At 33.7% G+C, this 11776-nt stretch overlaps 2 long non-coding RNA genes across 2 annotated transcripts; one reads left to right on the plus strand and one right to left on the minus strand.

Moving 5' to 3' along the window:
- Window positions 1-2398: 2398 nt before the first annotated feature.
- LOC307153320 lies at window positions 2399-5438 on the plus strand. The gene is made up of 3 exons (XR_013820137.1): window positions 2399-3232; window positions 3947-4048; window positions 4610-5438. It is a non-coding gene; the product is annotated as an uncharacterized lncRNA (long non-coding RNA).
- Window positions 5439-8512: 3074 nt separating this feature from the next.
- LOC307153787 lies at window positions 8513-10630 on the minus strand. Its single transcript, XR_013820208.1, has 4 exons — window positions 10555-10630; window positions 9739-9840; window positions 8930-9033; window positions 8513-8780 (listed from the first exon to the last, which is right to left on the minus strand). It is a non-coding gene; the product is annotated as an uncharacterized lncRNA (long non-coding RNA).
- Window positions 10631-11776: the final 1146 nt, after the last annotated feature.

An 11776-nucleotide genomic window follows, 5' to 3' on the forward strand; every position in this document is an offset into this window, starting at 1 on the left:
ATCTTCCCTTTAGTTAGCCAAAGTTCATTTCATTGTGTGCCCTTGTCCTGGCTAGAGCTGCATTGTAACTGGTTTGGGTCAGGGAATGGGGTCATAAAACACCTGTCTGCAGGAACATGTCATAATCACCTATGAAAAAATGCAGTTCTGTTAGGATCAGCATAAGTGTATGTAATACAGTGAGCTTGATATTTAATTGTGGAACTTTTCTTACCACTTGCAAATAATGTGCATACATGTGAATCTCTAAAAATGATTAAGTCATGCACAGATCCTGGCCATTTTGCTTTCACATTTGTGATATGGAAGATTTTAGTCAACTGCCTTTTTTTATTTTATATAATATTACTAATCTGGAATATTAAGAATCACAATAGTAACTGGGCTGCACATTTACATTGTGAATCCCCTTTCTGTTCACATAATCCCCTTCATTGAGGCCTTGATGGCAGTCTATGGTTTAGCCTATAGTCTATAGTACCAATCACGTTAGTGAAGCCTGAGTGACATATCTGTAATCGGCATGGTCATGATTGTATGATCTTCATAAAAAATTATGATAACCTAAAAAAAATAATTAAAAAAAACTGCTTTACAACATTGGGTCTTAAGTGGCTTGGAAATAAAAAAAATAAAAAAAATAAACCTGTTTTTTTAAACATAAAAGCGACAAAAAACGACAATCTCACGAATCACGAGAAAAAAAAAAAATATATATATATATATATATATATATATATATAGTACAGGCCAAAAGTTTGGACACATTACTATTTTTAATGTTTTTGAAAGAAGTTTCTTCTGCTCATCAAGCCTGCATTTATTTGATCAAAAATACAGAAAAAAATTTAATATTGTGATATATTATTACAATTTAAAATAATTGGTTTTCAATTTATTATACTTTAAATTATCATTTATTTCGGTGATGCAAAGCTGAATTTTCAGGATCATTACTCCAGTCTTCAGTGTCACATGTGACATCCAGTCAATCACATGATCCTTTAGAAATCATTCTAATATGATGATTTATTATGAGTGTTGGAAACAGTTCTGCTGCCTAATATATTTGATGAATAAAAGGTTAAAAAGAACTGCATTTATTCAAAAAAAAAAAAAAAAAAATTAATATAAATCTTCTTTATTATCACTTTTTATCAATTTAACACATCCTTGCTGAATAAAATTATTGATTTATTTAAAAAATAAATAAAGAAAAAAATTACTGACCCCAAATTACTGACCAGTAGTGTATATTGTTGTTATAAAAGATTTCTATCTTGAAAATATTTGCTTCTTTTTTTTTTCTTTTCTTTTTTCTTTTTCTTTTTTTATTCATCAAAGTATCCTAAAAAAGTATCACAGGTTATGAAAAAATATTAAGCAGCAGATCTGTTTCCAACTTTGATAATGAATCATCATATTAGAATGATTTCTAAAGGATCATTTGATAGACTGGAGTAATGATCCTGAAAATTCAGCTTTGCATCACCAAAATAAATGATAATTTAAAGTATAATAAATTGAAAACCAATTATTTTAAATTGTAATAATATATCACAATATTACATTTTTTTCTGTATTTTTGATCAAATAAATGCAGGCTTGATGAGCAGAAGAAACTTCTTTCAAAAACATTAAAAATAGTAATGTGTCCAAACTTTTGGCCTGTACTGTATATATATATATATATATATCTCAGAAAGTGCACTATCGCGCTGCGCTGGACTTCCCGTATCAGCTCCGCTTATGAAGCCGCGGTCTAATCCTGTTAACATGAAATAAACCTCCGAGCAGGTTTAAGTTTGCGCACATTTGATTTGATTTCTTTATTTGAAAGGGGACAGTGTACATTAATAAACATTAAAACAATGTAAATGTACCCGAGTTAGCTCAAAAGTGCTAATTTTCATCGGTAGTCCCCCAGCCAGATTTAAACAAGGCAACCTTTAAAAATAATCACAAGTACAAAATCACACAAAAAAAAAAAAAAAAAAATTGCATACAACACATTATGGTTACCAAATACATAAAAATAATAATATAATCTTTAAATACACACATAAAACATTAGTGCCCACAAGTTTGGCTCTCTACAAGCCATTTTTTTGCATTCTTTTTGAATGAAAAGAATGACAAGGACTCTCTAATGGTTGCCGGCACAGTGTTCCATTGCTGAACTGCTCTTACGGAGAAGACGGCCTGACCAAAAGCTGTTTTTCTCCGGGGTATGATGCAGTCTTCCCTCACTGCCCCTCTAGTTACCCTAACCTCACTGGATCTAAAATGTATAAAATCACATAGTGGAGGAGGTGCTAAGCCATATCTAATTTTATAAATTAAACAAATGTTTTTGAATTTAATTAGATTATCCCAAGTAAGTAACTGATATTTCCTCAGACAACCCTGTATCACATGAAATACGTTCTGAGGAAACTATTTTGCAAATCGCAATTACGTTACATGCCAACATATAAGCAGTGCTATTACGTTGGTCCTTAACCTAATATAAGCAGTGCTATTACGTTGGTCCTTAACCTAATATAGCCAATCTATTGCAGTGCTATTACGTTTGTCCTGAACATAATTCATCCAAAGCAGGTTTCGTAGCAGTTAATGCTGTTCATTTTGTTTTAATTATTTACTCCCTTTTTTCTCATTGGGCTACAAAATATTATCTATGCCAGGGCGAGTCAAATGGCGGCACCCAGATATTTTTTATCTGGCCCTCCAACTGGTTTTTGATGTTTAAAACCCCTCGCAGTCTGATATCAAAGTCCCCGCAAAGGTTTAGCGCGTTCAGCGGTGAGTTTAACAACGCACGTGATCATTCAGCGGTGAGTTTAACAACCCAGTCTCACGGCAGTTCGTGATATGGTCACGTAATTTAATCTATTGACTCGTGCCACGGACACGTTTATTTCGTTATTATTATTTTTTTTTTAAACTAATGTATTTTCAATGGAGCGTCTTTCGTGATAACAGCACGATTCTTTCTGCCTGTCGGCTGCAGCAGATAAGCTATTTAATCAACATTTATTCACGAGATCTTATGTATTTTTATGTATTTTTTTAATGTTATTATTTCGGTCTTATTGCCAGGGAAGCTGGATTGCTTTGCTGTTTATTGATATTTTTAAAATTATATTTTATCAGTAGGAAATCGCGCTGAAGAAGTCTCGTTCGGAACACATCGCGATATTTGGCATCAGTTCACGTGTGTCAGATGTTGGTAAGTAAATACCTAAATACACTGTCCTAATAATGTGTGATATCATGTCTTTTCTGTTTGTCGATGTTAATCTGCCATTATATCTGCCATCTCCACGGAGACTTTGCGTTTCATTGCTTTCTAATTCAAAACAGGGTGATTAACACTGCCTGTCACGTGACGTGCATATCAGATTAAAAATAGTACAATTAGTTCCAAAGTTGTATTTGTAGTAGAAGCACAGTAAAAACAACACTTACCATGCTTTTACCACAGTAACATTAGTTTCACTGTGATAAGTGTAGTAAAAAAACAGTAATCACAAAACTTACCATGCTTTTACCACACTATTTGTAGTTTTAATGTGGTACTTATTGTAAATGCACAGTAACCACAACACTTGCCATGCTTTTACCACAGTAACCATAGTTTTACTGTGATAGGTGTGGTAAAAGGACAGTAACCACAAAACTTACCATGCTTTAAACCTCAGTAACCTTAGTTTTACTGTGATTGGTTTAGTAAGGACAGTAATCACAAAACTTACCATGCTTTTACCTCAGTATTGATAGTTTTAAAGTGATATTTGTTGTAAATGCATATTAACCACAACACTTGCCATGCTTGTAAGGCTTTATAATGTAACATCCAATATTTGAAAGGTAAATCAGTACTTTTTCCTTTACATAATCCTATATATTTTACATAATGATATTTTCTTTTCTCTTTTTTCAGCTGAAAAGACCAAAAGGCCCTTTCGGACTCAGTCATTCCATTATTGTTGGAGGAGAAATAAACGGAGGAGACGGACAGCTGCAAAGGCAAATATTCGCAATGGTATGTATGTGTTGGTTTTAACCCTAAATCAAACATTTTATCAAGCATTTGTTGTTTCTTAAAACTTTTCTCACAAAACCCATAGCCCAATCAGTACAAACATAGACTGAAAGTCTTGATAATTCACAAGATTTAACAAGTTGTCAAATTCGTACATAATTTGTATACTCGTACACAATCCTGCAGCTTTTACTCCATTGGCTACTGCCTCAATTCCTGTACATATTTATCGCGATATTTGTAAATCAGTTGTGCCACTTCTTGGAAAGTTGTCGGATGTCACACACACTGTCAGAAAGTTTTTTATTAATTGCAAATTGGAACCTGTCTGTTTAAGAGTGGAAAAGCTTATCTGACTTGTCACATGACATCAGATACTCGATTATTTTGTCATAATCAGATCAGTTACACTGCTGATAACTGTCCCGTTTGCATGTAAATCATTTTCATGATTACTGCTTGCTATTAAAGACATACTTATATTCATAGAAATGCCCACATATCAGTGAACTTATTACATAAAAATGCTTTTAACATTTAATTTTACAACACTCTTTACAGAAAACATATCCTACAGTTATAAACTCACAACGTCATCATCAAGTCCTGTGCTGGGCACATTGGGCAACAACTGTCCTCCAACGTATTCGATCCGTGGCCAAGTTCTTCACATCTTCCCATGGGACACTGACATTCTTCAGGTCTTCGTGAAACATCTGTCTCCATGTCTTCCTTGGTCTTCCCTGTCTCCTGCATCCTCCTGGCGGTGTCCACTTCATCACTGTGTTTGGGTGTTGTTGTTTGGGCATGCGTAGGATGTGTCCAGCGAGGTGCACCCTTTGCTCTGTCTCAGTTTCTGAAAGTCTTCATGTGGAGTCCCACTCCTCCTCAGGATCTCTTTGATATATGCAGAACCAATATTGAAAATAGTGATTTATCTTTTTCCATATTGTTAAAGCATTTTGTTTTCTCTTTTAGCTTCATAAACTGTACTTGATGTCTGCCTAATGCCTTTTTCAAAAAAGTGTCAGTGCTCATCAGGTGTTTTGCTAAAGGACATATTCATTGCATAGTTACAATAAAAGTGACCAATAATCACAAGGATATAGAATGAAAGTTGAGAATGTAAAATGTTGTGCTTATGTTTTTGCCTATTTGTTCTTTAAAGCGAAGAAACAAATGTATGTTCACATATCAAAGTTGAATCTCATCTCTTGGTTTGTAAATATATAACTTCATCATAGCAATTTTTTAACGTTAATGTATGTGTCACTATAATCGATTGTATCTGGATATTTAATTAACTGATTTTTTTTATTCTGTTGTGCAGTAGTTTTGGCGCTACATTTGTCTTTAAACAGTTTGACATTAAATATTGGAATAAGCTTTCAAAATGGTGTCCATTCATTGTGCTTTTGTTACATTTATTTGAATATAATTGATATACCTTTAATATACTATACATACACTGTAAATGTTAGAAGCACTTTAGTACATGTAATTATTTTTAATTAAAATACTGCAAAACTACCTTGCTGTAGGACATTGCTTAGAAAAAAAGTTTCTCTTTCAAATGTTTTTTTGCATCAGTCTAAGCAAATTTGTGTCATTGATCATGTGAACTCGTTTTTGGATGGTAACCACACAAAGGAGTCTTTTGTTTTTAAATATGAGTTTTAAAATTTAATTAGAAGGAATGCATGTTTAACAGCCTAAATATAAAATATTTAAGGTATCTATCCCTGCAGCCGGAACCAGAAGAGATCTGTCATCGTTTACCATAAATGGGCATGTAAGTGTGACGCATCTGTTCAGCTGGGTTTGTATTGGCTGTGACTTTATCGCAGAGCTCGCTGTGATTGGACAATCGTTTAACCCATATAAAACGGCGTTTCATGTTACAAAGTATGTTTTGGTGTTATTATTACGTTAGTTATACATTAAGCTAACTATAAAGTGTCTCTATGTTGTGAGAAATTACTCCTTTACCGAGATCCTAACCCTAACCCTAAGCATGTCTGCACATTTCAATGAACTACAGTACAATGCATCCTGCTCCACTGATAGAATGACAGAGATATGTGGGTAATGTAGTTTAAAACGTTTAGTAATAAAACAATAAATGTTAAATAAATAATATATTTAATGGACAACTGGATATCTAAATTTGTTCATTGTGCAAACCTTTATGACATATATAAGGGACAGGCTGAAATTTGATATTTTACTGTGAGCACTTTAAAAATAACCTTTATGCCAGCTTTCCATATATGTCTGAAAACTGTGGCCAACATTATTTATTAAACATAGCATAAGCAGTTGTCCAGCCAATTTTCTCTTTGATACACTAACCGGACTTTGAGTTACAGCCATTTGAAATGTGCATTTGTTTGCTCTTCTGGGGGCCATTGCTGGGGCCCTGGGGGTGGAAGGACAGTATAATCTACACATACTATTAGTATTACACAAGGATAATGCACCATTCAGTAAAACAACAAAAAAAAAACAGTGCCAACATGTCCTTTTCACCCCCTCTTGCTGCTTATATTCCTGACATCAGTGATATATAGAGTATACTATATAGCAGGGTTGGGCAACTTCGGTCCTGGAGGGCCACTTTCCTACAGAGTTTAGCTCCAACCCTGAAAAAAATCACCTGCCTGTAATTTTCTAGTAATCCTGAGGACCTTGATTAGCTTTAGGTGTGTTTGATTAGGGTTGAAGCTAAACTCTGTAGGACAGTGGCCCTCCAGGACCGAAGTTGCCCATCCCTGCTATATAGAGTATACTAGAATGATCAACATGGATCATCTTCAATTAAGCTTTAAGTATTTATAGCAAGATAGCCCACTGCAGCCTCTTGTTATTCACATAGCTTCCTTTTATTTCACTGCAAACTGGCATACATGCAAGTATGTGCAACTTTTGTTGCATTGTTGTCCCATATATCGTTAACCAGATCTAAATTTTTATGTCCCAAGAAAAAGAATCATGGTCATTAATTATATGTAATTATTTATATGTTATTAATTATATGTAGTTATTTTTAAAGAAATAAGAAATAAAAATTTCTCAAATAAAAATTTCTATTTACTGTACCAAACACCACTTTCAAAACACAATAGTCACCATACTTTATTAAACAACACTTTATTGAAGAACAAAGCATAAAGTTGATAAAGTAGCATAAAGACAAATGAGATTCAAGATAAATAAAATGTGTCTTCAAAAATACATTAACATCATATGAATCCATTCACAGCTGCTGAAGCCACAAAACGAGTGCCAGATAATCATATTCAGTCACCTACAGAAAACAGATTTTATATTGTGATGGAAAATAATGATTCATTAGAAGAACACGATAGAGACATACAGGGAAGAGCAAGAAACCAGTTTAGCTGTGATAAACTGGTTTCTTGCTCTTCCCTGTATGTCTCTATCGTGTTCTTCTTCCTCGTCTAAACAGTTTGTTCAGTTGAAGAACAGAAGATGTGATCACTGATGTGGTGTAGCTTTTTCTCAACCAGAAGAAGAAGTCTCAACATCCCATTGTCAGGCGTTCTCCAGTCCTGGTCTGAAAGTAAAACAAAAAACAGAAACCAGGTTGTTTAATGGACAGTCAGGTCAGCTTATGTTCTGCATTATTTAAAGCAGTGATGGTTTACTCTGGCCCTCAGCGTCCACTGTCCTGCAGATTTAGCTCCAACCTCAAACCCTCCTGCCTATTGTCTAGAAATAAACCTGAAGACTTTGGTTAAAATTTTCAGATGTGCTCGATTAGGGTTGGAGGTTAACTCTTAATTGACCTCAAAAAGTAGAATGCAAAGGGCCAGAGTTGCCTGTTCCTTACATAAATTTACAAAGCAGCAGTCAGTACATTATATAATATACACATTGAAGTATATATATATATATATATATATATATATATATATATATATATTAGGGCTGTCAAAAGATTAATCGCGATTAATCGCATCCAAAATAAAAGTTTGTGTTTAAATAATATATGTGTGTATTCTGTGTATAATTATTTTGTAGATATAAATACACACACATGCATTTATATATTTAAGAAATATTTGCATACATATACTGTATATATTTATATATAATTTATATTATATATAAATATAATTTTTTTATATATATAAATTACACATTTTTCTTAAATATATACAAGCATGTGTGTGTATTTATATATACAAATTTAATTACACACAGTGCACACACATATATTATTTAAACACAAACTTTTATTTTGGATGCGATTAATCGCGATTAATCTTTTGACAGCCCTAATATATATATATATATATATATATATATATATATATATATATATTGCAGCACAATAATATAAGCTAAGTACTGAACAAAAACAGTTTTACCCATATCAACAGCAACATATTTTAAAAGATTTTTTAGAAAGGCATGGTCTCTTTTGAGCCTTTACCAGTGATGCTTGATTTCTTTCCAGACAACATACTCTTCTGTCAATTGTTTCAAGAGCTTCACTTGGTCAAAAACCAAGTGATAACCTGTACAATGTAAAATTGTCAACATCAAATTATGTACTACATATTACAGCATTGTTTCAATACAAGACATACCAATGGACTCGCGCACTTTTCTGTCGTCTTTGGGCACCAGATGTTCCTTCCTCACCCGAAACAAAGGACTTATTCGATTAGCTTGCGTTGATATAAGGACTGGTCTTCCTTCTCGGCTGTAAAACAAGAAAGTCTCGACTTACTCTATGTGCAATTACTGTTGTTCTTGAAACACAAATTAAGACAGTTATAAATAAGTTAATTTACCATATGATTAGGGAGAGAACATTTGATGAGTAAATACTGATATATTAAGAAACTTCACCTGGGAAGGGCTGATCACGGCAAGATTCGCTGCGACTCACTAGTAGCTCTTGTAATGGTTGAGTTTGATATTGGTAGAGCTTTAAAAAAAAGGACTAAGTAATCCTGCAAAACAGAAAGGAAGGTAATTTTAATACATTACTTGCAAATAGTCAGTTTATAACTGTAGGATATGTTTTCTGTGAAGAGTGTTGCATAATTAAATGTTAAAAGCATTTTTATGTATTAAGTTCACTGATATGTGGGCATTTCTATGAATAAAAGTATGTCTTTAATAGCAAGCAATAATCATGAAAATGATTTACATGCAAACGGGACAGTTATCAGCAGTGTAACTGATCTCATTATGACAAAATAATCGAGTATCTGATGTCATGTGACAAGTCAGATAAGCTTTTCCACTCTTGCAAACAGAGGTAGGTTATGAGGTGTGGAGAGACATCATGTATCACTGGAACATGAACAGACGGGGACCAATTTGCAATTAATATAAACTATCTGTTTATATTACAGTGCGACTACTTTCCAAGAAGGGGCGCAACTGATTTACAAATATCGCGACAAATATGTACAGGAATTGAGGCAGTAGCCAATGACAGCACTAGGAGTAAAAGCTGCAGGATTGTGTACGAGTGTACAAATATGTACGAGTATCGTACGAATTTGACAACTTGTTAAATCTTGTGAATTATCAAGACTTTCAGTCTATGTTTGTACTGATTGGGCTATGGGTTTTGTGAGAAAAGTTTTAAGAAACAACAAATGCTTGATAAAATGTTTGATTTAGGGTTAAAACCAACACATACATACCATTGCGAATATTTGCCTTTGCAGCTGTCCGTCTCCTCCGTTTACTTCTCCTCCAACAATAATGGGCTGACTGAGTCCGAAAGGCCCTTTTGGTCTTTTCAGCTGAAAAAAGAGGAAAGAAAATATCATTATGTAAAATATATAGGATTATGTAAAGGAAAAAGTACTGATTTACCTTTCAAATATTGGATGTTACATTATAAAGCCTTACAAGCATGGCAAGTGTTGTGGTTAATATGCATTTACAACAAATATCACTTTAAAACTATCAATACTGAGGTAAAAGCATGGTAAGTTTTGTGATTACTGTCCTTACTAAACCAATCACAGTAAAACTAAGGTTACTGAGGTTTAAAGCATGGTAAGTTTTGTGGTTACTGTCCTTTTACCACACCTATCACAGTAAAACTATGGTTACTGTGGTAAAAGCATGGTAAGTGTTGTGGTTACTGTGCATTTACAATAAGTACCACATTAAAACTACAAATAGTGTGGTAAAAGCATGGTAAATTTTGTGATTACTGTCTTTTTACTACACTTATCACAGTGAAACTAATGTTACTGTGGTAAAAGCATGGTAAGTGTTGTTTTTACTGTGCTTCTACTACAAATACAACTTTGGAACTAATTGTACTATTTTTAATCTGATATGCACGTCACATGACAGGCAGTGTTAATCACCCTGTTTTGAATTAGAAAGCAATGAAACGCAAAGTCTCCGTGGAGACGGCAGATATAATGGCAGATTAACATCGACGAACAGAAAAGACATGATATCACACATTATTAGGACAGTGTATTTAGGTATTTACTTACCAACATCTGACACACGTGAACTGATGCCAAATATCGCGATGTGTTCGGAACGAGACTTTTTCAGCGCGATTTCCTACTGATAAAATATAATTTTAAAAATATCAATAAACAGCAAAGCAATCCAGCTTCCCTGGCAATAAGACCGAAATAATAACATTAAAAAAATACATAAAAATACATAAGATCTCGTGAATAAATGCTGATTAAATAGCTTATCTGCTGCAGCCGACAGGCAGAAAGAATCGTGCTGTTATCACGAAAGACGCTCCATTGAAAATACATTAGTTTAAAAAAAAAATAATAATAACGAAATAAACGTGTCCGTGGCACGAGTCAATAGATTAAATTACGTGACCATATCACGAACTGCCGTGAGACTGGGTTGTTAAACTCACCGCTGAATGATCACGTGCGTTGTTAAACTCACCGCTGAACGCGCTAAACCTTTGCGGGGACTTTGATATCAGACTGCGAGGGGTTTTAAACATCAAAAACCAGTTGGAGGGCCAGATAAAAAATATCTGGGTGCCGCCATTTGACTCGCCCTGGCATAGATAATATTTTGTAGCCCAATGAGAAAAAAGGGAGTAAATAATTAAAACAAAATGAACAGCATTAACTGCTACGAAACCTGCTTTGGATGAATTATGTTCAGGACAAACGTAATAGCACTGCAATAGATTGGCTATATTAGGTTAAGGACCAACGTAATAGCACTGCTTATATTAGGTTAAGGACCAACGTAATAGCACTGCTTATATGTTGGCATGTAACGTAATTGCGATTTGCAAAATAGTTTCCTCAGAACGTATTTCATGTGATACAGGGTTGTCCTCAGAATACTACAGTGGTGGTAGTGATATGGTTTTTTATCCAATATTTTTAATGCTTGTTTGTATAATCTTTCTAATGGTTTTATTGTTGTAGAGTGAGTATTGGACCAGCTTATTAAACAATATGTTATGTGGGATAAAATCATGGAAAAGAAATATAATTTAGCAGCTTCTGTTGAAAGGAAATCTCTAATGAATCTGAAATTGGCTAGACTGAACTTAATCCTATTACTAACTTTTTTGATGTGAGTTTTGAAATTGAGATTTGAATCTATATATAATCCTAGATATTTATATTCTGTGACGACCTGTAACCTTTCTCCAGATATAAAAATTTCAGGTTCTATATTTATATTGTTTTTAGAAAAAAACATGGTAACTGTTTTAGA

Source organism: Squalius cephalus, assembly GCF_949319135.1.
Source record: "Squalius cephalus genome assembly, chromosome: 25".
NCBI classification, from domain to species: domain Eukaryota; kingdom Metazoa; phylum Chordata; class Actinopteri; order Cypriniformes; family Leuciscidae; genus Squalius; species Squalius cephalus.